Source organism: Leptodactylus fuscus, chromosome 2 (genome assembly GCF_031893055.1).
Source record: "Leptodactylus fuscus isolate aLepFus1 chromosome 2, aLepFus1.hap2, whole genome shotgun sequence".
Classification (NCBI taxonomy): Eukaryota; Metazoa; Chordata; class Amphibia; order Anura; family Leptodactylidae; genus Leptodactylus; species Leptodactylus fuscus.
Window position 1 is genome coordinate 86165258 of NC_134266.1, and position 27438 is coordinate 86192695.

Sequence of the window (27438 nt, forward strand, 5' to 3'; positions counted from 1 at the left end):
AGAAAATTACTGTATAACACATACACATTAGGTATCCCTGTGTCTGAAAGTGCTCGGTCTACTGAATATAGAGCAGTGATGGCAAACCTTTGCCCAAAACTGCACCGAGTGCCCAAACTGCAACCCAAAACCCACTAAATTATCACAAAGTGTCAACACGGCAGTTTAACCTTAATACTGTGCTGATCCACAATTTAGGACAATTACGTACGCGCAAAATACAGCTCTGTGAATAGGGCTTTACAGAGCTTTCAATTATACAAACTGCATTTGGTACTTTTGAACAATTCATGTTCACTATTTACATTGTACAGATCTGTTTTATAGGACCATGCAATGTTATTTTGACCTGTAATAATATCACCTCTGCTATAAAACAGAAACTGTGTGATTATAAATAGTGAAGGGCCCCCACACAGTCCAATCTGCTCCACAGTGACCCCCACACAGTCCAATCTGCTCCACAATGGCCCCCACACAGTACAATGTGAACCACATTGGCCCCTACACAGTACAATGTGATCCACAGTGGCCACCACACGGTATAATCTATTCCACAGATGAGTGCCCACAAAAAGGGCTCTGAGTAACACCCCTGGCACCCGTGCCATAGGATCGTCATCATGGACATAGGGTATCTGCAGTGCTCCTGTTCCGTCGGGAAGGGGTTAATAGGAGTACTGCAGATACCCTATACTCAGCCAGGCTGAATTCCAAGTGGGGGGGGGGACCCAGTACTCAAGCTCAGGGAAGGGGCAGACAGACAACCAAAACATTAATGTTTTGGGTAAAACAGACTCTCACACAATGCAACACTCACACCACTTCCAAATCAGCTCTTGAGACCGTGCAACTTCCACAAAACACTCCTCCAACTTCAGGTTGGTAACAACGAAAACCGGCGAGGACTAAAGCCAGAGGCGAGTCTTTTACAGACCCCGGAACTACGTGATTGCCACAGCTCGGTGGCAAAGGGAATGACCAGAGAGCCACACGACACCAGCTCAAATCCCCAGACAAACCCCACAGAAAACACACAACAATTTTACAAACAACTCAGGTCCTGACAATACGTTAAATAAAACCATATAAAATCGGTATCTCTGGAATTGAACAGAAACATAGAATACAAATGACAAGTCATTTTTGTTGCAAAGTGAAAGCCGTAAAAACGAAGCCTGTTAGAAAGTCAGACAAATTCACTTTTTCTTCAAATCTACCCCACTTCTAATTTTTTTCCAACTTCCCGATACATTGTACAAAATAATAAATAGTAGCTTCATGAAGAACAATTTGTCCTGCAAGTATTAAGACTTCATATAGTTCTGAGACCGGAAAAATAAAAAAAGTTATAGGGTTTGGAAAGGAGGGGATGGGGAGTCAAAAATGTACAACTAAAATAAAAAAAAATTCATACTGGTTAAAATTCATTCTGGAAAAAAAAAAAATCTATTAAGAGGAGACAATCACTATAAAGCCACAGTCACTTCAATAAGCTGTAAATATACTGTGTTGCACAATGTTCTATTCATCGTTGTACTGTACAGATGTGACAGCAGAGGGGCACACCCTTGTAACATTTCCCATCTAAGAACGTGTCCAATTTCACATGAAAGACATCCCAAAATGAGTTCAATAGTATACTACAGGAAGCTAGTCATCTCACTAACAGTCTGAGAACAGTATCCTACACCAATATCATCATGTGTTTGAGCTGTGCCTGCGCTGGAGCACTGCCGCCCTTTCAATCAGCTATACTATACTAAGGATAGGTCACCAATACTTAAAGAGGACCTTTCATGACCTCAGGTACATGCGGTTTTATATACTGCTAGAAAGCCAACAGTGCGCTGAATATGTGCCCCGAAGCTGGAAATATCTGTGCCTTGACTGTACTCGTCCATAGACTAGTACTGGGGGGGGGGGGGGGGGCGTTCCTCACAACTTCATGTCATCACTGGGCGGTAAGGAACGCCCCCTCTGACAGTACAAGACTATGGACGAGTACTGTCAGGGGGGGGGGGAACATTCTTCACACAGCCTAGCTAGACTGTCAGACTGTGGGCAGAGATCAGTAACGGCTCCAATATCTCCAGCCCCGGACACATAACGGGAAATCCAACAATGCGATAAATTGAGAGCAGTATATAAAACCACATGTGCCTGAGGAAATTAAAGGTCCTCGTTAAAGGGGCTGTTGTACAAATAACAGCTATCCCTAAGAAGATTACAAGTGTCCCAGACAATTGACCCCCCAACAATCAGTAGACGATAGACTCGCATTTCATTCCCTTCTATCAGACTGAGAGACTCTCATTGAAATGAATGGAGGCAGGGGTGTACCAGCATCCTGCATCCACCACAGCTACAGTGTTGGCCAAAAGTATTGGCACCCCTGCAATTCTGTCAGATAGTCAGATCTGTCAGGTGGTGGCAATAACTAAATCAGACTTGCAGCCAGTTGAAATGGATTAAAGTTGACTCCACCTCTGTCCTGTGTCCTTGAGTGTACCACATTGAGCATGGAGAAAAGAAAGAAGACCTAAGAACTGTCTGAGGACTTGAGAAGCAAAATTGTGAGTAAGCATGAGCAATCTCAAGGCTACAAGTCCATCTCCAAAGACCTGAATGTTCCTGTGTCTACCGTGCGCAGTGTCATCAAGAAGTTTAAAGCCCATGGCACTGTGGCTAACCTCCCTAGATGTGGATGGAAAAGAAAAATTGACGAGAGATTTCAACGCAAGATTGTGCGGATGCTGGATAAAGAACCTCGACTAACGTCCAAACAAGTTCAAGCTGCCCTGCAGTCCGAGGGTACAACAGTGTCAACCCGTACTATCCATCAGCGTCTGAATGAAAAGGGACTGTATGGTAGGATACCCAGGAAGACCCCACTTCTTACCCACAGACATAAAAAAAGCCAGGCTGGAGTTTGCCAAAAATTACCTGAGAAAGCCAAAAACGTTTTGGAAGAATGTTCTCTGGTCAGATGAGACAAAAGTAGAGCTTTTTGGGAAAAGGCATCAACATAGAGTTTACAGGGAAAAAAAATAAATGAAGCAAAATAAATGAAGATATTAATACCGAAGAGTTTGTGCTTGCAATCATTTTCTGGAAGAAAATGAATATTATCTGACAGAATTGCAGGGGTGCCAATACTTTTGGCCAACACTGTACATTCACAGTGGGGTAAAAACATACTACACAGACAAAATAAAGCAATAATTTAACTACATACAAAATGGGAGAGACTTGGTCCCTGGACAAAGCCTACAAGATAGGCGAAACGCGAGTCGGGTGGTAGCATGGTACTAAGGGTATGCTTCATCATTTACATTATTAATTCAAGCCTTTCCCTTTTATTATGACTTTGGTCTGAAATTTGTATTGCCCTAGTGACCTAGTCATGTGTTCTGCTATTAGCGATTTTTCATATACATATTTATATGCTGTATGGTTACTTTGTGCTTGTGCATATTAAAGGGATCCTATCACTCATACACAATTTTTCTAAGTACCACATCGGAATAGCCTTAAGGGTGAATTCACACTGAGTAAACGCTAGCTTATTCTGAACGTAAAACACGTTCAGAATAAGCGGCGTCTAAAGCAGCTCCATTCATTTCTATGGGAGCGGGGATACGAGCGCTCCCCATAGAAATGAATGGGCTGCTTCTTTCACTCCGTGCAGTCCCATTGAAGTGAATGGGGAGTGCCGGCGTGTACGCTCCGGCATGAGCAGAGCTTGCCGTATACGCCGGCACTCCCCATTCACTTCAATGGGACTGCACGGAGTGAAAGAAGCAGCCCATTTATTTCTATGGGGAGCGCTCGTATCCCCGCTCCCATAGAAATGAATGGAGCTGCTTTAGACGCCGCTTATTCTGAACGTGTTTTACGTTCAGAATAAGCTAGCGTTTACTCAGTGTGAATGCACCCTAAGAAAGGCTCCTCGTCTCCTACCTTTCATCATCTTCTCCGCACCTCCGTTCGCCTACAATCCCGATTCTTGTCGCTATGCAAAAGAGTTCTCTCGCAGCATTGGAGGCGGGCCTCAATGCTACGAGATTACTCTCTCCAGCGCCGCCTCCATCTTCGTCAGCAGGCTGCGCATGCCCACAGGCCACGGGAAAATGGCCGCTTGCACAGTATTGTAAGCGGCCATTTTCCCGTGGCCTGTGGGCATGCGCAGCCTGCTCTGCCCAAGGCCTAGAAGTTACAAGTCACCGCCGGAAGAAGAGGCTGAAGAGGACGCTGCTGACGAAGATGGAGGCGGCACTGGAGAGAGTTCTTTCACAGCATTGGGGACGCTGCCAATGCTGTTTGAGCGCTGAGGCCCGCCCCCAATGCTGCGAGATAACTCATTTACCTCATACTGACAAGAACCAGGATTGTAGGTGAACGGGGCACAGAGAAGACAATGAAAGGTAGGAGATGAATAGCCTTTCTTAAGGCTATTCCGATTTGGTACTTAGAAAAAATCGTGTCTGAGTGATAGGATCCCTTTAAGGGGGAGTTCACACGGTGTAACGTGCCGCGTGATGTGGCACGTGTACGCCGCGGGACCCTTTGCGTGCCGTACACGCTCCCATTGATTTCAATGGGAGCGGGGATCGTATGCGCCGCGCTAGTTTGCGGCCGTGCATTTATTCATTAGTTATTAGTTCCTATGTCCATGCAATGTTATTTCTGGGATCTTGTGAGACTCTCCTAAGTTTCTCCCATTTTGTATTTAGTTAAATTATTGCTTTCTTTTGTCTGTGTAGTATATGTTTTTATTACACATTAATAAATATATATTATTATTTATTTCTATACGATTGTGTGATTTTTCTATATTGGGTATGTGTTTAGCATTGTCCACACATTCTGTTGTGTTACTTGCCTCTTTTGGATTTTTCATTCACAGTGAGGATAAAACACACCTCGTTCCTATCATCGGTAGGGTTTTCTCCCCCACCTAACAGCGATTTATTCTCTAGGATAGAGAATAAATATTTTTATTACTTTAAAGGCGTTGTCCCATCACAAGGATCCTATCTACACTGCTAGCTTATGTGGATTTGAGACTTTTCCTAAATACACTGCTTCAGCATAACTGTTTTGTTTGGCTGCTATCTGAGATTATTCTCTTCATTGTTTGCTAATTAAATTTTGCTGATAAGTGCTGAGACTGATAAGGGAGTCTGTTACCTCTGTATGTAAATACAAGCTGACTCTTGGTCCTGTAGCATGTAAATTTGGGATTCTCATCACCTATCAAATCCAGCTCTGCTACATCAGCTTCATATTGAGCATCTTCCAGTGATACTGTACTAATTTATTTACAACCATCCCTCATTACTGACTGCAAACATGTACTGCTATGAAGAGAGCGAGCGGAGCTGGCTTTGTCTGGGAGATAGCAAGTGAAAACCCGCCCACCGACATATTGAGAAAACCAGGAAGTGAACAGAGCACACAGCCTGCAATTTGGTTAACAGGCGAGTTGGGAATATCCCATCCCTCAACAGAAACCTATGCGCAAGTGGAATAGAGGCTATTGAACGATGCAGAGGGTTAGAGTTGTTGGTGAAAAGTCCTCTTTAAAGTGGTTTTCTGGACAAAAGTAATTTTAAAAATGAAGGTCCATTAGCGCTATTAATAGGTTAATAAGTGCACCCAAATATCTTTAGCAGTGTTTTGATTGGTTTCTGGATTTCAATGTGAGCTCCTGGCATCCTCTTCATCTTCCTGTTCTGTTTTCCTACAACTGCCATGATGTATTATACCACTCAGAGCTAACTCACACCACCCCCCTCATTTACACCATCGTTGATTCTATAACTTTCATATCCACTACTAGCCATTCCTAAATCACCCCTTCACTTCGCCTAGGCATCACTTCAGCTGCATAAGCAGTAAGGGAGCACGCCCAGATGATGTGACGTCTCGTGGCGAAAGACAGGCAAGTATGATGGGAGTTAAGATTACATATAGGAACAGTATAGATTGTGTCTGTGAAGGTTATAATCATGTAATGTATGAAAAACATTGTTATCATTAAAATCTGAATGCTAGATACAGTTGCTTATGCTTGAAACTGCTATAATGTTATATGATAAGATGGAACCTGTATCCAGGATAGGTGCAAGAAACAACAAATGCTTGGCTTGCTGCCAGAAGACAGCTCCCCAAGGTTACCACGCAGGACCGGGAGTAGCTGGCTATATATGGCACTGCTTAAACTTTTTCAGTTTGATTGAGATGTACCATACCAATCAGGAATGAATATGAAAACTTACATTGTTGTTATTTCTCTTCCTTTCTCTGCTACTATTTAACTGCACGTTGTTATAATAAAGCGTGTCAGTGCACTCTCTACACTGCTAAGAGAGGAGTAAATACCAACATTTTGTGTCTGATATCAATAACATCTTCAAAAACTGTGTCAGTATGTACTCAGTATGGTGCAACACGGTGGCTCAGTGGTTAGCACTGCAGCCTTGCAGTGTTGGAGTACTGGGTTCGCATACCACCAGGAACAACATCTGTAAGGAGTTTGTATGTTCTCCTGACCGCCCAGTTTCCGTCTCCTGTCCATTTTCTCTTGGCAGAAGACGGAAACCCGCTGGTAAACCAGGCATAGGGAGTGGTACTACAAAGGTGTGTATAATGCCATAGCAATGTGCCGAAAATCAGTGGGCTCACACCCCCAGTGATTTAAGGCACCCCAGGGGCCACTCAAACCCCCAGGGCAGGACACTAGAAGCCTTCGAGCGCTTCCTCGGCCCCCAGCCAAGATCCCCAGGCACCTGGTGGTCACCAGGCCCCTACAGTGGCCCACCGCTACCACTGGCAGAACTGGTTACTAGCTGCTGCTTCTCCCAGCAACACGCCTCAAGTGGTTCTCTTATCCTCATCTCCACAGTCCCAGGCCTCAGGTCCCTCCATGATCACTTGATCTTAGCCAAAAGGCCGAGAAGTGATTACTTGAGTCACTGATTCACAAGAAGAAAACAGAGTCTGTTTCATATGAACCTAACCTATCTGCAGTGAAGGGGACACGGCACACTTCACATTACTATCAGTGAGGTTTCTGGGGTCAGACCACAACAACACAGTAAGGATCTAGCCTAAGAACTTGTCCTGGAAGTTTCTAGTTCTGTCCTTTCGATTCTCCGCCTTGACAAACAAACACTTGGAGACGCCCGCGGGCAATGGCTGGACATAGTGGTGACCCTCTCTAGGAAGCTCTCCAGGTATAGCGCCATCCATCTTCTGACACTAGCATTATTTTAGGTATTTGTACCCGTTTTGATGGTTTCCAGTCTCTGGGACTTTTCAGTGAATGACATGCACTTCCTGCCTATTATTTCGCATATGGTATACATGGGCGGTTTTCTCGCAACACCCTCCCTGCTGTTTTACAAAAGGTAACCGCACAATACTCCTGGAAGCGTCACTGTGAGCGCCATTGCTGGGAATTCCTACCACAGCACTCGCATTATACAGCCGGAGATCTCAGCTGAACGTCCCCTTTAAGGAGAGCGCTATGTAGACAGCTCGTACACTGGCGGCGCTGTAGGGGCGGCGAAGCTTCTCTACTACTCCGGACTCCACATACACGTGTGGAGCAGAAGCGACTAGGCCATTGCCGGCACTCACCCTCCACACCATGTAGGTACGCTCCCCCTCCAGGTCCATGCACCGGTCACGTTATCTCCGGCTTCCTTGCCTTCCTGGCTCCTCACCCGGAGCGACCACTCTGTCCGGGCGCACCCTGCACCCCTCCTCCCCTGGCAGCCGCTTCCGCGTCTCTGCTGCAACACTCGCGAGATTTCGGCCTTCCACACACTTAGCCCGCCAAACTCCTCTCAACGTAGCTTGCCCTATCTCCAGCACTGCTCATGAGGTAAACAAGGCCGAATATGCCAATAATTCCACGTGGGAGTCATGGCCTTCTATAGATGCCGACTGCTTAAGGAGCCGGATACGATAGTTCTGGTGTAAGTGAACGTGCAGGGACTTCCCTTCATACATAGACGCAACTTTACAATTCTGGATTTGGAATAATCGTTAGATCTTATTCACATTATACAGCGGTAACCACGTTAGTGTATCTAAATAGAGGGCAGAAACACCCTGGCAAATGTATGAAAGCCATGCCACTGACCACACACTGAGCCACTGGGGGTGCGCACTTCTGGGACCCCCACCTATCTGGAGAACGTGGTCTCCAGAGGTCTCCCATTGTAGATGCAGACTCGCTCCTTCTCCATTCATACCAATGGGACATACAGACATGGCTGAAAGCTATACTGTACTTCAACGGTTTACGTTACTCACCTGTTCTCAAAATCTGTGGGGGCCTCAGTAGTCGGACAGCCACTGATCCACAATTTATCCTCTATCCTGTAGATCAGCAATTCTCAACCTGTTGGATCGTGACCCCTTTGGAGGTCAAACAGCCCTTTCACAAGGGTCACCTAAGGCAGTTGGAAAACACCTATTTCCAGTGGTCTTAGGAAACAAGACACCGCCCTAAAGGGATCGCAAGGGTCCGGATCCCTGGAGCTCCACAGCTGTATCTGCATGCTGTGCCATAGAAGACCACCAGTAGGACGTTGCGGCACAGGTGGCGTGATGACCTCACGCCACCTGTGCCACTATTACAGGGAGATTCTTCGTCCTCTCCGTTCATCGTGGGAATGCGGTAAGGTGAGTACAAGATTTATTTTCTGGTAAGGGAAAGGAATCGCCTGCTAAGGAGGCAAACTAAGAGTAAAGATGAGCGAATAGTATTTGAAACTCTAGTTCCGATTGCCTCGCTTCATAGGAATGAAAGGAAGCGGCCGGCGCTTAACCTCTTGGTGTTTGGCCGCTTCCATTCATTCCTATGGAAGCGAGGTATTCGAAACTAGAGTTTCGAATACTATTCGCTCCTCTCTAATAAGGAGGCTAATATTTATAATGGAGGAACTATTAAACATAAGGGGCACTATTATAAGAGAACAATTATTATATATAAAGGGGATATATTATAAGGGGGGTAGGGAGGAGAAATACAGGATTTGAGAAGGAGACACTGCAGGCAAAGCTGAAATGAGATGGGAAAACCCCTTTAAGCACTGATTTCTAGCCATGAGTGATTCAGTTTTATCCAGGTTCTATTTTAGTCAATTGACATTCATCCATTCTTGTAGTTGAGTAAAGCATGGGTTTATAGCTAGAGATGGATAACTAACTCCGTTCCTGAAGGATAAGTATAATTTGGCATTTTCTGCATAGCAGTGATATGTCCAGCCATGTCTCTGGATTAAATTACTTATCATCACTAATTTACATATCATTGGATACCCTTTTTTTTTTCTCGATAACACATAGGAATAGCCTTATGAAGGCTATTCATCTCCTACCTTTAGATGCCTTCTCCGTGCCGCTGTTTGGTAGAAATCCTGGTTTTCGTTTGTATGCAAATCAGTTCTCTTGCAGCATTGGAGGCGGTCCCCAGCGCTGAAACAGCACTGGGGGCGTCCCCAATGCTGCGAGAGAAACCTCCATCTTCTTCAGGAGCTGTCTCTCTGCGCGTCTTCTTCCAGAGCTGGGTTCAAACTTCTAGGCCTCGGGCAGGGCAGACTGTGCATGCCCGGGTCACAAGAAAATGGCCGTTTACACTGTAAACTGGTGTAAGTGGCCATTTTCTATTGGCCCGGGCATGCGCAGTTCGCTCTGCCCGAGGCCTAGAAAATAGAAGACACAGAGAGTTCCAGAAGAAGATGGAGGCTTTGCTGGAGAGTTCTATTCCTACGTGTTATCGAGAAAAATGGGTATCCAATGATACGATCCCTTTAATGAAAGCGTGATGAATGCAAACTGCATTGGGAATAGAACAAGTTTTGTGATACTTCATATTTTGAGGGCAGTAGTGATGATAAGCCAGGAGATTCTATTTGTGGTCGTGCACTCAGGAAGATACTAAGCCACTGTAAAACTGCCATCAATTTTAAAGAACTCCTTAAAGGAATTCTATCATTAGAATGAATCCCTTTTTCTACAAATACAACATAGGAATAGCTTTAGAAAGGCCTCTGTCATCTTCAGGCGATGCCTCTCCGCTGCGTCATCACCGGCGAGTCTGCATTCAGGATACAAATCCTGTGCATGCTAAATTGAATATCCGTTATGCCATTTTACTGTGGCCTCTTACACTAGGCTCATGTATGTCTACGGAGTAAGGAGCATGCTCAGTAGCTACACAACCTCCCTCCAACTCTAAGTGAAGCCATGTTTGCTTCAGAGTTGTTTTGCACATCAGCTGGTAAGAACAGTATGCTTCCACTGCTGCCAAACTCTACATGATTGCTTACAAAGGCATCTTACCTTTTTTTTTTTTTTTTTTTTTTTTTTTCTTTCTTTAATGGGTACTTAAAGGTGTCCGCCTGTGGCCTTCCACGGGGAAATTGTTTTTTTCGGTACGACATATAGGACTTTGTGTTCAGCCGAAAAAACCTCTTTCCCTGCAAGAGGCTGCAGGCGGTCATCTTTAAAAACCCATTCAGATGAATGGGTTTTAAAGCACACGGCAGAATGACACAGGGGGGACAACGGGCGCAAGTGTGAACACCCCCTTTTGCAGGTTTGAACTTGCCTGTGTGCGCAAAATGAGATGGCACTATATATAACACTTGATTAGGCTAATTGTTTAATTATTTTACTTTTCTTGCATATTGTTATATTAATAAGGCAAAATCTCCCAAACTCATTGTTTATCAAGTTCTTTTTTTGGGACCTCACATGATATAAATTTTATTTTACATGCTGAAACCGTTTATATTCCCACTATAGTCGTGGCCAGACTACTACAGTCCTATGAAAAAGTTTGGGCACCCCTATTAATCTTAATCATTTTTAGTTCTAAATATTTTGGTGTTTGCAACAGCCATTTCAGTTTGATATATCTAATAACTGATGGACACAGTAATATTTCAGGATTGAAATGAGGTTTATTGTACTAACAGAAAATGTGCAATATGCATTAAACCAAAATTTGACCGGTGCAAAAGTATGGGCACCTCAACAGAAAAGTGACATTAATATTCAGTAGATCCTCCTTTTGCCTCTAGTTGCTTCCTGTAGCTTTTAATCAGTTCCTGGATGAAGGTATTTTGGACCATTCCTCTTTACAAAACAATACAAGTTCAGTTAAGTTTGATGGTCGCCGAGCATGGACAGCCCGCTTCAAATCATCCCACAGATGTTCAATGATATTCAGGTCTGGGGACTGGGATGGCCATTCCAGAACATTGTAATTGTTCCTCTGCATGAATGCCTGAGTCGATTTGGAGCGGTGTTTTGGATCATTGTCTTGCTGAAATATCCATCCCCGGGGTAACTTCAACTTCGTCACTGATTCTTGAACATTATTCTCAAGAATCTGCTGATACTGAGTGGAATCCATGCGACCCTCAACTTTAACAAGATTCCCGGTGCCGGCATTGGCCACACAGCCCCAAAGCATGATGGAACCTCCACCAAATTTTACAGTGAGTAGCAAGTGTTTTTCTTGGAATGCTGTGTTTTTTGGATGCCATGCATAACGCCTTTTTGTATGACCAAACAACTCGATCTTTGTTTCATCAGTCCACAGGACCTTCTTGCTCAGGCGACTCTGTTTGTGGCGTGCTTGCAGAAACGGCTTCTTTCTCATCACTCTCCCATACAGCTTCTCCTTGTGCAAAGTGCGCTGTATTGTTGACTGATGCACAGTGACACCATCTGCAGCAAGATGATGCTGCAGCTCTTTGGAGGTGGTCTGTGGATTGTCCTTGACTGTTCTCACCATTCTTCTTCTCTGCCTTTCTGATATTTTTCTTGGCCTGCCACTTCTGGGCTTAATAAGAACTGTCCCTGTGGTCTTCCATTTCCTTACTATGTTCCTCACAGTGGAAACTGACAGGTTAAATCTCTGAGACAACTTTTTGTATCCTTCCCCTGAACAACTATGTTGAACAATCTTTGTTTTCAGATCATTTGAGAGTTGTTTTGAGTAGCCCATGATGCCACTCTTCAGAGGAGATTCAAATAGGAGAACAACTTGCAATTGGCCACCATAAATACCTTTTCTCATGATTGGATACACCTGGCTATGAAATTCAAAGCTCAGTGAGGTTACAAAACCAATTTTGTGCTTCAGTAAGTCAGTAAAAAGTAGTTAGGAGTATTCAAATCAATAAAATAAGGGTACCAAAATTTTTGCATCGGTCAAATTTTGGTTTAATGCATATTGCACATTTTCTGTTAGTACAATAAACCTCATTTCAATCCTGAAATATTAGTCCATCAGTTATTAGATATATCAAACTGAAATGGCTGTTGTAAACACCAAAATATTTAGAACTAAAAATGATTAAATTAATAGTGGTGCCCAAACTTTTTCATAGGACTGTACTAACTTTATCTTTTTGTGTGTGTACACATGCTGTTTTCTATCTTTTTTTTTTTTTTTTTTTTAAAAATCCTATAGCGTATCCTATACCGTTAGTTAACAATCCACCGTATGCTATTTTGCCACAATAGGCGTTGGCTGAAAAATATTATGCCCACTTGTTATTTGGTTAATTTTATTGGGACAATTTGGTTAATTTTATTGGGACACCACATTCTAGAGCAGGGGTCCTCAAACTTTTTAAACAGTGGGTCGGAGGCAGAGCAGGTCGCACAGACATTGGGAGCGGTGCCCTCCAATAGGTAAAGTGAAGTGCTCTCCATGGCCTGGCCCGAGCTCCCCAGGAGCTTCATTATAAATACACGCTTGTCGGCGGGGCCAGACAGAAGTGCTTGGCGGGCCGCATGTGGCCCTCGGGCCGCAGTTTGAGGACCCCTGTTCTAGAGAGTTGATTTTACATGTCAGAACATGTTGTTACGTAACATTAAACGTCAGCTGACTACTATTAGGCCATCTGTTTCATTGTTTCATGTCCCCACATGCTAGTTTCATACATTTTTTTGGACACGACATGCTAGAGAGTTGATTTCACATGCCAGCACCATGTTGTCACATAGCAATAGGCATCGGTCGACTACTATTATGCCACCGGTTTCATATACCCACCTGCTAGTTTCATACATTGTTGGGGCACCGCATGCTATAGAGCTGATTATACATGCCATCATATGTTGTCAAGCCACAGTACACTATGTCTAGGCTGAATACTATTATGCCACCGGTTTCATGTGCCCACCTGCTAGTTTCAAACATATTTGCCACACCATATGCATAGAGCTTGATTGTACATGTTGTCATATGTTACCAAGCCACAGTATGTCTAGGCCGACTACTATTATGCCACCTGTTTCATGTCCACAACTGCTAGTTCCATACATTTTCGGGACACCACATGCTATATAGCTGATTATACATACTGCCATATGTTGTCAAGCCACAGTATGTCTTGGCCGACTTCTAGTATGCCAGTAGTTTCATGTCTCCACTGGCTAGTTTCAGAAATGTTTTGGTCTCCACATGATGTATATTTATTTTTGAATGTTGGTACATTTGAACATATTGGGACATAGTTAAATATTCTATTAGTAATGCAATCAAATTAACATTTTTATTTTTCAGATTGTGTATATCACTGATGAAATTTTTTTACAGAAAAAAATTCTGACTATCAGGTAAGCACTTAGATAAAAAATGATTTATATTTTGAAATTATCCTAAATAACCATGAATAATTATAATCTAATTAGAACTTTAAAAATTCACTAAATTTTGATTGTTTGTTATACTGAAAATGTTGTTTTTGTACCGTGTTAACCAGTGGGTAGAAAATATAAAAAAATAAAAAACCTGAAAGTCTTCAGTAGGTGATACCTTTTTTTTTTAATGGTTAACTCGAAGCCGGGAGCTTCGAAACGTTACATTCTGTCATCATTATGAGTTAGCCATTAAAAAAGGTGTCACCTACTGAAGACTTTCAGGTTTTTTTGTTTTTTTTTTGTTATACTGGTGATTGATTTTATTTATTTTTTGCATATAATCATAAAACAATTTTGAGTATTCCTTTTCTACTATTGTTTGTAAAATTTGTAAAATACTTTATTTTAGTATTTTTATATTTTAGATTGATCTTGGGTTAAGTTGCAGTAGTTATATGTATGTCTGGGAGCTATGGACTGAATCCTCTATACCCAGTGGTGTAGTTTTTCCGCTATCCCTCCCTGTTGGTGTGGCGTTAGGCCAGTATCCTCAGGGAGGAAGTGGATACTCTTACTCTTTGCATCATAAATTGGGTTTTGGAGGCTGATATTATTCCTAATTCAGTTCCAATATACTCCGGACATACTTTGCATGTTATAGGGAGGTAGGATTACTGAGTGAAAGGGCTGAATAGGTGAATTAAAGCTACACTGACTCACCCATAATGGCCCTACCCCCCTAGGGATGTGGCACAAAGGTTAGTGCACACCCATTTAAAATCTGGTGATTCCACTGCCTGGTTTGCCGGAGATTTGTTTTTACCTTTTTTGTTGTTTTTTATCTATAAATAATAAAGGTGAAGTTTTATATTTATTCATGGTACTTGTTTTTGGGATGACTCTCCCTTCAGTGAATCTTGTAAGAAAGAAAAGTACTCGGTATTGAGAAGTCAGTGAATTTAGATTGATCTTTACATTCATCTAGACTTGCTGTTCTTCAATCTTTGAAATAGAGTGTAAGGTAATACTTTGTAATATACATTGTCCATAATTCAATTAATATATTAACCCCTTAACGCTATTTCACATACATGTGCAATGTGGTTAGTTAATGCATTCCCAAGTGCATGTAAATGATGGTGATCAAGCGGGCTCAAAAGCAAAGCCTGTGCGATCACCGCAGGAGCCCAACTATATCTGACCGCCAGGCTCCTGCTGTAACAGACAGTGATAACACCAATCCCCGCTGTTTAATCCTTAAGATGCTGTGGTCAATAGTGACCGCTGCATTTTAGGGGTTTCTAAGTGAAAACGAAACTATCCAATGGCATCTGGAGTGGGTGTTAGCTGTGACCGCGTCATCCAAGTGGTTCTGCCATCTAAGGTCTGGAGCCTCCACATACCTGGTTGATCCTGCTAGTAAGTGATGAAGTCTGCCTATGCCTCTGCATAGGCTGACTTCCCTATAGACTGCAGTACACGTGTATTGCAGTCTCTAGTGCTGATCCAACAATGTTTTGTTTTTTTTTTCCACCAAGAAAGAGTTAATGAAATTTATTCTGATTGTTATAGTCACCCAGAAAATACATCTCATCCCGCAAAAAACAAGCCCTCATTTGGCCAGAAAAAAAAAAAAAAAATATATATATATATATATATATATATATATATATATATATATATATATATATATATCTCTATCTATATCTTGAACAATTTGACGACAAAGCCCCCCGCAAAATCGCCAAATCATTAGAACACAACTGGCTGTGGCAGGAAGGGAAGGTATAAGCTGTGTGAGCGTATATCAGGGTACACCCCAGATTTACAGTTTACAAGGAAAAGACACCAGAAGTGGCCCACCTCATTCATTGGAGCTACTGGGGATATAGTGGGGAATTTGGTGTTCCCAATGTACTTCACACAGCTTACATATTCATGCTTCACTATTCACTGTGCATTCACACCTGGGATACTAATACTCACTACACCCCCTGATAAATTCTTTAAGGGGTGCAGTTTTCAAAATGGGGTCACTCCTTTCGGGATTCCACTTTACTGGTACTTTAGAGGTTCTGCAAACATGATATGGTTCCAGATACCAAACATCTAAATATACACTTCAAAAACCACATAGCGTTCCTTCCCTTCTGCACTCTGCTGTGTGCCCAAACTGCAGTTTATGCCAACATGTATTACACTGGTGTACCCAGGATAATGTGCTTAATTTCATATTTAGTTATAAACTACTACTTGGGCACAGAAGTGAAGGAGGACGATTTTGGTTTTTGGAGTACAGATATAGATGGTTTGGGTTTTGGACACCATTACACTTTTAAAACGTTTACATAGAGTTTTATAGGAAAAGACGGCTGTCATTTACGGCCGTCATTACGGCCGTAAATTACGGATGTCTTTTCCTATAGAACTCTATGTAAACGTTTTATGACGGCCGTAAAAGACACACAAATTACACACAAATGACGCCTGGCGTTACTCTGTGTGAATGGAGCCTGATAGTGATTTCAGTGTTTTGCTACTCTAGGGGCTCTGCAAGTGTGACATGGCACCCGAAAACTATTCCAGCAAAATCTGCCCTCCAAAAGCCAAATACTGCTCTTTCCATTCTGAGCCCCATTCATGTACCCATATGAGGAATTGCTTTGTTTAGGAGAAATTGCTTAATAACCTGTGGGGTGCTTTTTCTTTTTTTAACCCCTTGGGAAAATGAAAACTTTGGGAATAAAGTGACATTTTAGTAATTTTTCACTTACACATTTCAATGTTAATAAAATCTTTGAAAAGGCAATAAGGTCAAAATACTCACTATACCCCTTGATGAATTCTATCAGGGTTGTAGTTTTCAAAATGGGGTCAGTTTTGGGGGATTTCCTCTGTATTGGTGCTCTAGGGGCTCTGCAAATGAGATATGGCACCGAAAACTTTTCCAGCAATATCTGCTTTTCATACTCCCAGTGTTGCTCCTTCCTTTCAGTGCACTGCTGTGTACCCAAAAATCAGTTTACAACCACATGTGCAATATTTCTGTGCTCTGGAAAAATTGTATCTGCATTTCCTCCTTTAAGCCTTTGTGAATGTGTTAATTTTAGGAATAAATAAATGTATTCTAGAAAAAAAAAAAAAGAATTGTCTGAATTTCACTTCCTTATTGTTTTGATGTCCGTGAAATGCTTAAAGGGTTAACAAACTTCCCAAATGCTATTTTCAATAATTTGAGGGGTGCAGTTTTGAAATGGGGTGATTTATGGGGGATTTCTAATATATAGGTCTTTATAATCCCCTTCAGAACTAAAATGGACCCTAAAAAATTACCGTAGTTTGGGAAATTTTCTTTTAAATCTGGAAAATCGCTGTTAGGGTGCATTCACACTAAGTATACACTGAGCTGATTCTGAACGTAAAACATGTTCAGAATCGGCGCGTACAAAGCAGATCCCATTCATTTCAATGGGAGCCAGCATACGCGCATATCGCATTGAAACCAATAGGGAAAAAAGCAGCCCATTCATTTCAATGGGGAGCGCTCGTATGCCGGCTCCCATAGAAATGAATGGGATCTGCTTTGTACGCGCTGATTCTGAACGTGCTTTATGTTCAGAATCAGCTCAGCGTATACTTGGTGTGAATGCACCCTTACACTTTGTGGAGGATGTCAGCTTGTGTAACCTCCATTTTGTATTTCAGACGTGGTCACAACTACCATTTTGTTGAGACTATGCGGTCAGACATGTGCTGTGGACTCCATTTTGTTTAGAGAAGCTCACAACCCCCGCTCAGCCCTGGGGGGGGGGTGTCCTCTCCAGCTTCTTATCCAATAGGCATGCACCAGGACTATTGTTACAACTTCTCCACCAATCATGTTGTGCTAACTATGCAAATCCAACCTGTTTTGTCTGTGCAATGTATTATATACTACTTCATTGTTACCATTAAAGACAGAACACACTTTACACACACAAGCTGTATGTGGAGTGAGTTTCTCTGAGCCTGTCTTATTAAAAGGAAAAGACAACTTTATTAATTTGGACTTCAATACGGTGATACGAATTGCACTCACAACTTTAAAGCCTTCTAACATCCAAAATAAATTAAATGACAATTAAAAGATGATGCCAAAATAAAGCAAAGATATGGTAGATATTAATGTATTAGCCTCTGCCCGCAACTTCGTCTGCATGTTGTTTGCGTCGATGATCTGCCTATATTCAGCAAATTGCAGCCATCGAAGGTTTGCCTGTTCCGACATTTCGGCAGCTCTTAAGCTGTCCTGCCGCTAAACTCATTCCTCACACCGTGCCTGTGACTGTTCCGGCATCTCAGCAGCTTGCTGGGACACCATATAATGAGCGTGTTGTTGGCGTTGATGATCCGCCTGCTCCGGAGTTTCGGCAGATGTCAAGCAATAGGTAAAAAAAGCCTCCCATTGATTTCAATGGGATCTGTTTTAACGCCGCTAACTCTGAACGAGTTTACGTTCAGATTGAGCAGAGTGTTTACTCCGTGTGAAGGCTCCCTAAGGCTGGTCTTACACGACCGTAGTGTCAGTCCGCAATTGAGGGTTTTCATTTGCGGACACCTTTATATTCAGTGCGGCCTCTTACACCACCGGATTATTTTATCCGTTGTGTGCCAGGCCTCCACACTGAATAGAGGAGGTCCACAAAGTCCGTGAATTCACGGCACTGCACAGACTCGCCCATAGAACTCTATGGGCGGGTGCGGCAGGACACGGGCGTCTGCGTTGTTTATGTTGCTGATCAGCAACTTGTGGTCCGTAAAATCAATACGGTTGTGTAAGACCAACCTAATATATCATATCAGTTGTGAAGCCATGTCATTTACCAGGATAAAAAGTAGCCTATGTTTTAATTGAGGTTACAAACTATGTGCCAAATTTCATTCAAATCCATTCAGCGGTTTTTGCTTTATTGAGGAACAAACATCCAAACACACAAACTTTCACATTTATAGTATTAGTAGGATTTGTGTGATATGACTGTTTGAAAAGCAGACATTTAGGCTTTTTTTTTTTTTTTTCAATAACTCATTCATTTAGCCCTAAAATTAACATAATCTCAAAAGGTTAAAGGACAAAATGCAGCTCACAGTTTTTTATGCAATTTCTCTCAAGCACCGAAATACCCCACATGTGGGTGTAAACTGCAGTGCATGGAAGGGAAGGAGCGGGGCCACACGGTGGCTCAGTGGTTAGCACTGCAGCCTTGCAGCACTGGAGTCCTGGTGTTCAAATCCTGCCAAGGGCAAAAAAACATCTGCAAGGAGTTTGTATGTCCTCCCCGTGTTTGCATGGATTTCCATCCCATATTCCAAAAGAGACATACTGATAGGGAAAAATGTACATTGTGAGCTCTATGTACATTTAATAAAAAAAAAGAAAGGGAAGGAGCGACACTGGGTGTTTGAAAAGCAGATTTTGTTGGAATATTTTTTTTGGTACCCTGTCTCATTTGCAGAGCCTCTGATGTTCCAGTACAAAGGAACCCCCCCACACTCCCCCCCCCCCCCCCAAAAAAAAAAAAAAAGTGACCCCATTTTGGAATCTACACCCCTCACAGAATTTGTCAAGAAGTATAGTGAGCATTTTGACCCAGCAGCCTTTTCCCAAATTTGATTAAAGGGGTCCTGTCATTCAAACTAAATTTTTTTTTTTTTTTTTTTCTCGCTCAAACGTAGGAATAGCCTTAAGAAAGGCTATTCTTCTACTACCTTTCGATGTCTTCTCCGCGCCACCGTTCACTTGAAAACCCGTTTTTTTTTTTGTCGGTATGCAAATGAGTTCACTAGCAGCACTGGGGGGCGGGCCCCAGCGATCAAACAGCACTGGAGGTGTCCCCAATGGTGCGAGAGAACTCTCCAGCACCACCTCCATCGTCTTCAGCAACAGCTTCATCATGCGTCTTCTTCCGGCGTGTGTGTGTGGGGGGGAGGGGGGGTCAAAATTCAATGTATGCGCAAGTTGGCTCTGCTAGCGGTCCTCGGGCCCGACGAAAACTGGGATTTCAAGCGAAGAGAAGACAACGAAAGGTAGGAGACGAATAGCCTTTCTGTGTCTGCATGATGGGATCCCTTTAAGAATGCTTCCTGAAAATTAATGTACAAATTGAAAAAAGGAATTTTTGTACTTACTGTTAAATCCTTTTCTCGTTTCACTGGGGGACAGCACCTTGGGTATAGACCTGGCCACTAGGAGGCGAACACTAGGCAAACGAGACTGTCGGCTTGCCACCCTATACCCTCTCACAGATGCAATAAGGCAGTTTTGTACCACAGCAGTAGGAAAGAGTCCAAAAAAAGAATATGGAACAAACAATCAACAATAAGTGCTAAACTGGTGAAGAAACAAATAAATAACCCTCTGCAGAAAAAAAATAAAGGGTGGGAACTGTCCCCCAGTGAAACTAGAAAAGGATTTTACGGTGAGTACAAAAATCCCTTTTTCTTGCATATTTCACGGGGGCACACAGCACCTTGGGATGTCCAAAAGTAGTCCCAAAGGGAGGGAAAAACAGCCATGCGCACTGCCGCCTGCAGAACTTTACCACCCAAGATGGCATCGGCAGAAGATACAGAAAGGTTCTGGAAAATTTTGTGAGTGTGCACAGAAGCCCAGGTGGCAGCCTTGCAGACCTGGGAAACAGATACCTGATGCTGAACAGCCAAGGAGGCACCAACAGCCCTGGTAGAGTGAGCTGTCACACGGAGGGGCAGATCCTTACCCCTAAGCTGATAGGCTTCCTTAATGAGAGACTAAATCCATCTGAAGATGGAAACTTTGGACGCAGGCAAGCCCTTCCTGGAGTCTTTTGGAAGAATAAACAGAGCATTGGAGCGTTGAAAAGGGTCCGTGAGAGCTAAGTAGACCCAGACTGCCTGGACAACATCCAGACAGTGAAGGAAACGTTCACAAGGATGCTTGGGATTAGGACAAAAGGACGGCAAGACAATGTCCTCATTGATGTGAAAAGTCACCACCTTAGTAAGAAAAGACGGTGGAGGACGAAGGACACCCTTGTCCTTGTGAAGAATCAAAAAAAAAAAAAAAAGGAACCTGGGAAAAGGAAAGTGGATGACAAAAAGTACTCTCACAGGAGCAGGCCCAAGACGTCCATGAGCAGACGAGAACCTGGCTGACCGTGGATCACAGGCCTAATGCATGGTGTTGACAACAAGTTACGAAGACCCCCCGAAGACATTTCAGAACCCTGGCTTTACAAGCTGCCATAAAATGCAGCTGAGGCAAGGCGGAGAGGAAAAAACTGTCTTGAGACAGAAGGTCAAACACAGAGAAAAAGGCAAGGATTGAATGCCAGCAGTAATAATAATAATAATTTAATAGTAAATTTTATTTATATAGCGCCAACATATTCCGCAGCGCTGTACAATTTGTAGGGTTCAAATCCAGACAGAAAGATACATTACAAAGAAAATCATTTCACACAATGGGACTGAGGGCCCTGCTCGCCAGAGCTTACAATCTATAAGGTAGAGGGGGTGACACAAGAGGTAGCAGTTGCGGCATTGCTTATGCAGAGGTCAGACACTTTTGTAATAGAGGTGACTGTCATTGCATAAACATAAGACTTTATGAGCAGTTGACAGTCGTGTCCTGTAACGTGGATGGAGCTTGGACAGATAAAGTTATCCTTAGATGACATCATATCATGTGGGGAAGTGTGGGAGTGGAGACAGAGGAGGGTTAAGGGTTTATGTTAGACATTGTGATAGGCCTGTCTGAAAAGATGCGTCTTTAGTTTGCGTTTGAAACTGTAGAAATTGGGAGTTAATCTGATTGTCCGGGGTAGAGCATTCCAGAGAAGTGGCGTAGCTCGGGAGAAGTCTTGTATACGAGCGTGGGAGGTTCTGATAATAGAGGATGTAAGTGTTAGGTCATTGAGTGAGCGGAGAGCACGGGTTGGGCGGTAGACAGAGATGAGGGAGGAAATGTAGGGAGGGGCGGCATTATGGAGAGCTTTGTGGATGAGTGTGATAACTTTATATTTTATTCTATAATGAATAGGCAGCCAATGTAGTGACTGGCACAGACCAGAGGCATCGCTGTAGCGTCTAGCCTGATAGATGAGCCTGGCCGCTGCATTCAGAATAGATTGTAGAGGGGAGAGTTTAGTGAGGGGAAGACCGATTAGTAAGGAGTTACAGTAGTCAAGGCGAGAATGAATCAGAGAGACAATAAGTGTCTTTAGTGTATCTCTGGTAAGGAAAGGGTATATTCTGGAGATGTTTTTGAGGTGGTGACATGAACGTGCGAGTGATTCAATATGAGGGGTGAAGGAAAGGTCTGCATCAAACATGACCCCGAGGCAGCAGGCCAGTAACATGAGATCCGGGTACCAAGCCCAGCAGGGCCAACCCAGAGTCACCAGGATGGCTGGAACCCCCTCAGGTCAAGCTCTTGATCCTGAAGAAGAGTAAGGAAGAGGTACAGAAGGAAGTATGACCAGAGAATCACCAAAGTGGCAACGGCGGTGGGCCCAGGGACCTGGCCTCAAGGCAAAGAAAATTGTGACTCAGGAGGGAGGCGAGAGGTCGACATGCCCCACCTGAGGCAAGCCAGAGGATGATCTACAGATGGAGCGGCCACCCGCCTGGGAAGGTTTCTTCGGCTAGGATGTGAAAAGCTGGCCTGGGCTCTGACCAGATACTCGTAGGAGGAGAGAGCACCAATGAGACAGGGTCAGTAAGATGCCCCCCCAGGATCAGAGGAAGTTCTGGAGTAGTACATCCACTTTGGACCACAGGCCCTGAACTGTCAAGGCACAGAAGGACCGCTCCCCAGTCAGAAGACTGGCGATTGGGGGAAAACCTGCGAAAGGAGGAAGAGAGAATTCTCTAGAAAAAACTCCAGAGAGGCGAGCCAAGAAGCTCCAGGCAAACCCGAGAAGGGTAGAACAAAGGTAGAAGCTGGACACAGATTAGTCCTAGCAGCCAAGAACCCACTACAAGGGCTCGGGGATGGCTGAGCCAAAGGGAGATTCTGGAAGGACAAAACCATCAAGTCCAGGACTCGGAGACAGAAGAGAAGAGAGAATAACTTTGATCTCCACAGGCAGGACTCATCAAAATGGGGGGGGGCAGGCAATCACTGGAGATACGTCCAAGACGGTACAAGAGAGGCCATTATCCCATTAAGATGGTCCACGCCCCATAAAATTATGGGATACATCAAAAGAGGTATAGATTCTCATGACAAGAACAGTTATGCCTCTATACAAATCAATGGTACAGCCACACTTGGAATATTGTGCGCAATTTTGGGCCCCGATATACAAGAAAGGCATAAGTGAACTTGAAAAAGTGCAAAGTCGGGCAACCAAAATTATTAGGGGAATGGGTGGATTGGAGTACAGCGATAGATTAACAAACTTGGGTTTATTCAGTTTAGAAAAGAGATGTCTATGGGGAGATCTAATAACAATGTACAAATACATGAAGGGACAATACAGAGAACTTTCTAAGGATCTTTTTACTCCTAGGCCAGTAACAGTTACAAGGGGACATCCACTACGTCTGGAGGAGAGAAAGTTTCACCATAAACATAGAGTATAAGCCCCCCTCTGCTTATACTTGAGCCAGGGTCCAATTACAGGGTCAGACTAGCGAACCGGTGGACCCCGAGCCTCAACTATTAATCCTCATTTTGTTAATACAAATGCCTTGGTCAGGGGCCCCAATCGGTTCCTTAACCAATGCATTTGAAAATGAGGCACAGAGCACAGGACCTGCATAAATTAAATGAAGTGGGAGGTCGGGAGGTCCTTTAGTGCTACAGTAATGATTTTTTGGCACAAGGCATGGAAGGGAAGGAGCAACACTTGACATTTGAAAAGCAGAATTGGCTGGAATAGTTTTAGGTGCCATGTCTCATTTGCAGAGCCTCTAGAGTACCAAAACAATGGAAACCCCCCAAAAGTGACCCCATTTTGGAAACTACACCCATCCCAGAATTTATGAAGGGATAGAGTGAGCCTTTTGACCCTATAGCAGTTTCACCGATTTGACTAACCTTGGGATGTGTAAGCGCAAAATTACTGAAATGTCCCTTTATCCCCAAAGTTTTCATTTTCATAAGGGGTTAAACGAGAAAAAGCACCTCACAATTTGTTAAACAATTGCTCATGAACGCGGAAATACCACATATGTGGCCGCCCTCGGTATGAGAGAGCCCGGGACTGTGTGTCTGACACTGTGATCTGTAGTACGGGGGCACCACAAGGTACTGTTCTTGCCCCATTTCTCTTCACACTGTACACTGCTGACTTTAGGCACAACTCATCCAGCTGTTGCTTACAGAAGTACTCCGATGACTTTGCTATAGTAGGCCTTATCACTGATGGTGACGATAGGGAATACAGAGACTTAAACCAGGACTTTGTTGAATGGTGCCAGCAGAACCACCTCAGGATTAATGCTGGACAGACCAAGGAGATGGTGGTGGACTTTAGTAAACGTAGAAGTGCTCCGACCCCCGTGGAGATCCAAGGGACATGCATTGAGATAGTCAGGACCTATAAGTATCTGGGTGTGTTCCTCAATAATAAGCTGGACTGAGCTGATCACATGGATGTGCTGCACAGAAAGGGTCACAGCAGACTCTACCTGCTCAGGAGGCTGAGGGCCTTCATAGTCCAGGGGCCACTTCTTAGGGCCTTTTTCAACTCTGTAGTTGCTTCAGCCATCTTTTTCGGTGTGGCCTGCTGGGGGAGCAGTATATCAACCGGGGACAGAAATAGAGTTGATAGGCTGATCAGAAGGGCCAGCTCTCTCCTGGGGAGCCCCTTGGACCCAGTACAGGTGGTTGGTGACAAAAGGACACTGTCCGTGGTGAGCTCCGTGCAGGGAGAACAAATCCCACCCCATGTATGAGACCTTGATGGCACTTAGCAGCACTGTAAGTGACCATCTGCTTCACCCCAAGTGTGAGAAGGAGCGCTAACGCAGGTCCTTCCTTCCAACCGCGATCAGGCTGTATAATCTACATCAGACCAAGCGAAGATCACTCCGTACAGAAAACTAATGATTATGATTATGAAGTCTTCCTTTCTTCTTCTGTTTCTTAGCTGCTATGGACTCCTAGTATATCTTCTCTTCTCACCTTATGTGTGTCTACTTCCGTAATATATTACTGTGTATTATCCTGTACCTGTATTACTATGCTGCTGTAACATACTGAATTTCCCCACTGTGGGACTATTAAATGATTATCTTATCTTAACCTGTTGTATGGGTACATGGTGGTGATTTAGCGTAAAGGGGTTAATTTAGTTTCAGTAACTCCATGTCCCTCACATTAACCCCCTGTGTACCTCACATAAGAGTTACTAATATTTGAGGCACATGGGGGTACTAATAAAGGACCTTAATTATGAAGATACCTAATTATTACTTTCATATGTCCCACGTATCAGTAACTCTTATATGAGGCACACAGGGGGTTAGTGTGAGAGACATGATGGGGTTAACTTCTATTACTATGAGGCACATGGAGAAACTAAGCTGTAATGCACATGATTATAATGTCTAAATTAATTGAAATTTTCCAGTAGCTGCTGCATTTCTTCAACTCCCCATCCCCCCCCCCCCCCCCCCCCAACCTAGGCTTGTACTCGAGTCAATTTTTTCCAGATTTTTTGTGGTAAAATTAGGGGCTTTGGCTTATATTTGGGTCGGCTTATACTCACGTATATACGATATATCATTTGATTTAGGAAAAGGGAATTTGGGGGTTTTATTTATTTCACACACTATTAATTTTTTTTTGCACTGGTTCAGTACTATAGACTGCAATACATGTGTATTGCAGTCTATAGAGGAAGTCAACCTATGCAGATGCATAGGCTGACTTCCTGCATCTCAGCAGGATCAACCAGGTATCTGTCACTGGCTGGACCCCGGGCTGCAGAAGATACATAGGGGTTCACAGAACCCCTTGAATGCTGCGGTCATGTTTAACTGCGGCATCCAAAGGGTTAAGCAGCGGTGTGTTAGCTGTCAGATATATCCCAAATTCTATATTTTAACTGGAAAAGTTGGGGGTCGTTTTATACGCTGGAAAGTACAGTACATAATTTATTTATTGTTTTTCAATATCTTTTTTTTTTTTTAGATACCCGAACAATGCCATGCTGCTTGGTCAACAATTGCCTGAATAGAACAGGTAAAAAGGGACAAAGCCCTGATATTATGTTGCACAAGTTCCCTAAGGATGTTGCACGTATCAAAAGTTGGTTACAACAAACTGGCCAATCATTCGAAAACATAGATGCTTTGGCATCAAACATTTCTGAGGGCCAGAAAAAAGGCCGATATTTTTTGTGCTCTACACACTTCACACGTGACTGTTATCTAATCACTCCAGGTGGGCGAGTTCTAAGACCAGATGCTGTTCCCTCAATTTTTCCGATGGTTGTTAAAGGGGAGAGTATAATACATGAGAACTTGAAGAAGAAAAGTAAGCGTAGAAGAAAATGCCATTTAGACGATATATCTGTTGTTGTCATTGGACCACAATCTTCTGAAACCTCTACAGAATTTGCTTTGGAGGAATTTAAAACGGAAGAAATTGAGGAAACATGTGATTCCAGATCTTGTACAATTGGTACACAAACAGATTTTACTATCTCTAATTCTATTATATTGTACGCAACAGAAGTTGAGCTTCAAGAAGATGAATCACTTAACAGTCAGGCTCTGTGTCAAAGTGAGAGCGTACCAGTGGTCTCTACACAAATAGACCAACATAAAAACAACCACAGATTAATTCTACAGGATGCCGTATCTTCGCTCACAAAATGCCAAGCTGTACGTACTCTATTATTAAGAGATCCAGAAACTAAAATTATCAATCCAGTTGGCTCTTTACCACCTATAAAAAATGAATCTGACTAACACAAATAAATCTGTGGAGGAAGAAGGATTGGAATGCACATCGAAGAACGATAGTAGTTTTGTACCAGAGAATAAGTGTGGATATGTTTGACTTGACTGATAACTTCCAAAATATCAGTGTTGAAGAGCCAGAATTGGCTCCGTCTGAACTCCAAATGGTTCAAGATAAAAAAAAAAAAAAATGTTTTAATTTTTTAAAGCTGTTTGAATTTACTAGTATTAAAAGTGAAATGCCAACATGCTTCTGGTTGTCCTTCTACTGTCAGGACATTCTGCAAAACTTTTGACGGTTCTTCATGTAAAATCGCCGGTAGATGTTGGAATGGACACACATTTCTTGTAATAGAAACACAACCTAAAATTAACAGTTATCATGCTGGTAATCTCCTCTCATATTATTTAGTAGTCTAAACTTTGAAAAAAAATCAAGGAATTTTTTTTTTATATCCTTGGGTAGATAAGCATATCACAGGCCACATATTACCGATATCAGTCACAGTTTCTATTCCCAGTAGTAAATCTGGCTTGGTATTGTGAAAAAGAAAATGTGAAGACTGAATAATTCCAAAAAGTGTGTGTTATTGGTGATGAATAGTGTGTTAGTCCAGGTCATAGTGCAAAATATTGTGTCTATACAGTTACCGACAAAATTCTTGATTTTGAAGTTGTTCAACGCACTCAGTGTTCATTGTCTACAGCCATGGAAAAATATAGCTTTGGCGTAGTTATAGATCGTTGTTTGGAAACTGGATTTAAAATATTTCCTTCAGACTGACATGAGATCCATAAAAGAAAAAAGTGTACTGCTAA

At 43.0% G+C, this 27438-nt stretch overlaps 1 protein-coding gene and 1 long non-coding RNA gene across 3 annotated transcripts in view; one reads left to right on the forward strand and one right to left on the reverse strand.

Moving 5' to 3' along the window:
• Positions 1 to 7788, reverse strand: part of NRAS (NRAS proto-oncogene, GTPase) — a 30591-nt gene extending 22803 nt beyond the window's left edge. For both annotated transcript variants that reach the window (XM_075264090.1, XM_075264089.1), the window contains exon 1: positions 7648 to 7788. The gene's annotated coding sequence lies outside the window, so the exon portion shown is untranslated. The remainder of the gene's footprint in view (positions 1 to 7647) is intronic.
• A 67-nt stretch (positions 7789 to 7855) lies between these two features.
• On the forward strand, positions 7856 to 26865 carry LOC142194832 (uncharacterized). Its single transcript, XR_012715053.1, has 3 exons — positions 7856 to 7988; positions 13607 to 13659; positions 25847 to 26865. It is a non-coding gene; the product is annotated as an uncharacterized LOC142194832 (long non-coding RNA).
• The last annotated feature ends 573 nt before the right edge of the window (positions 26866 to 27438 follow it).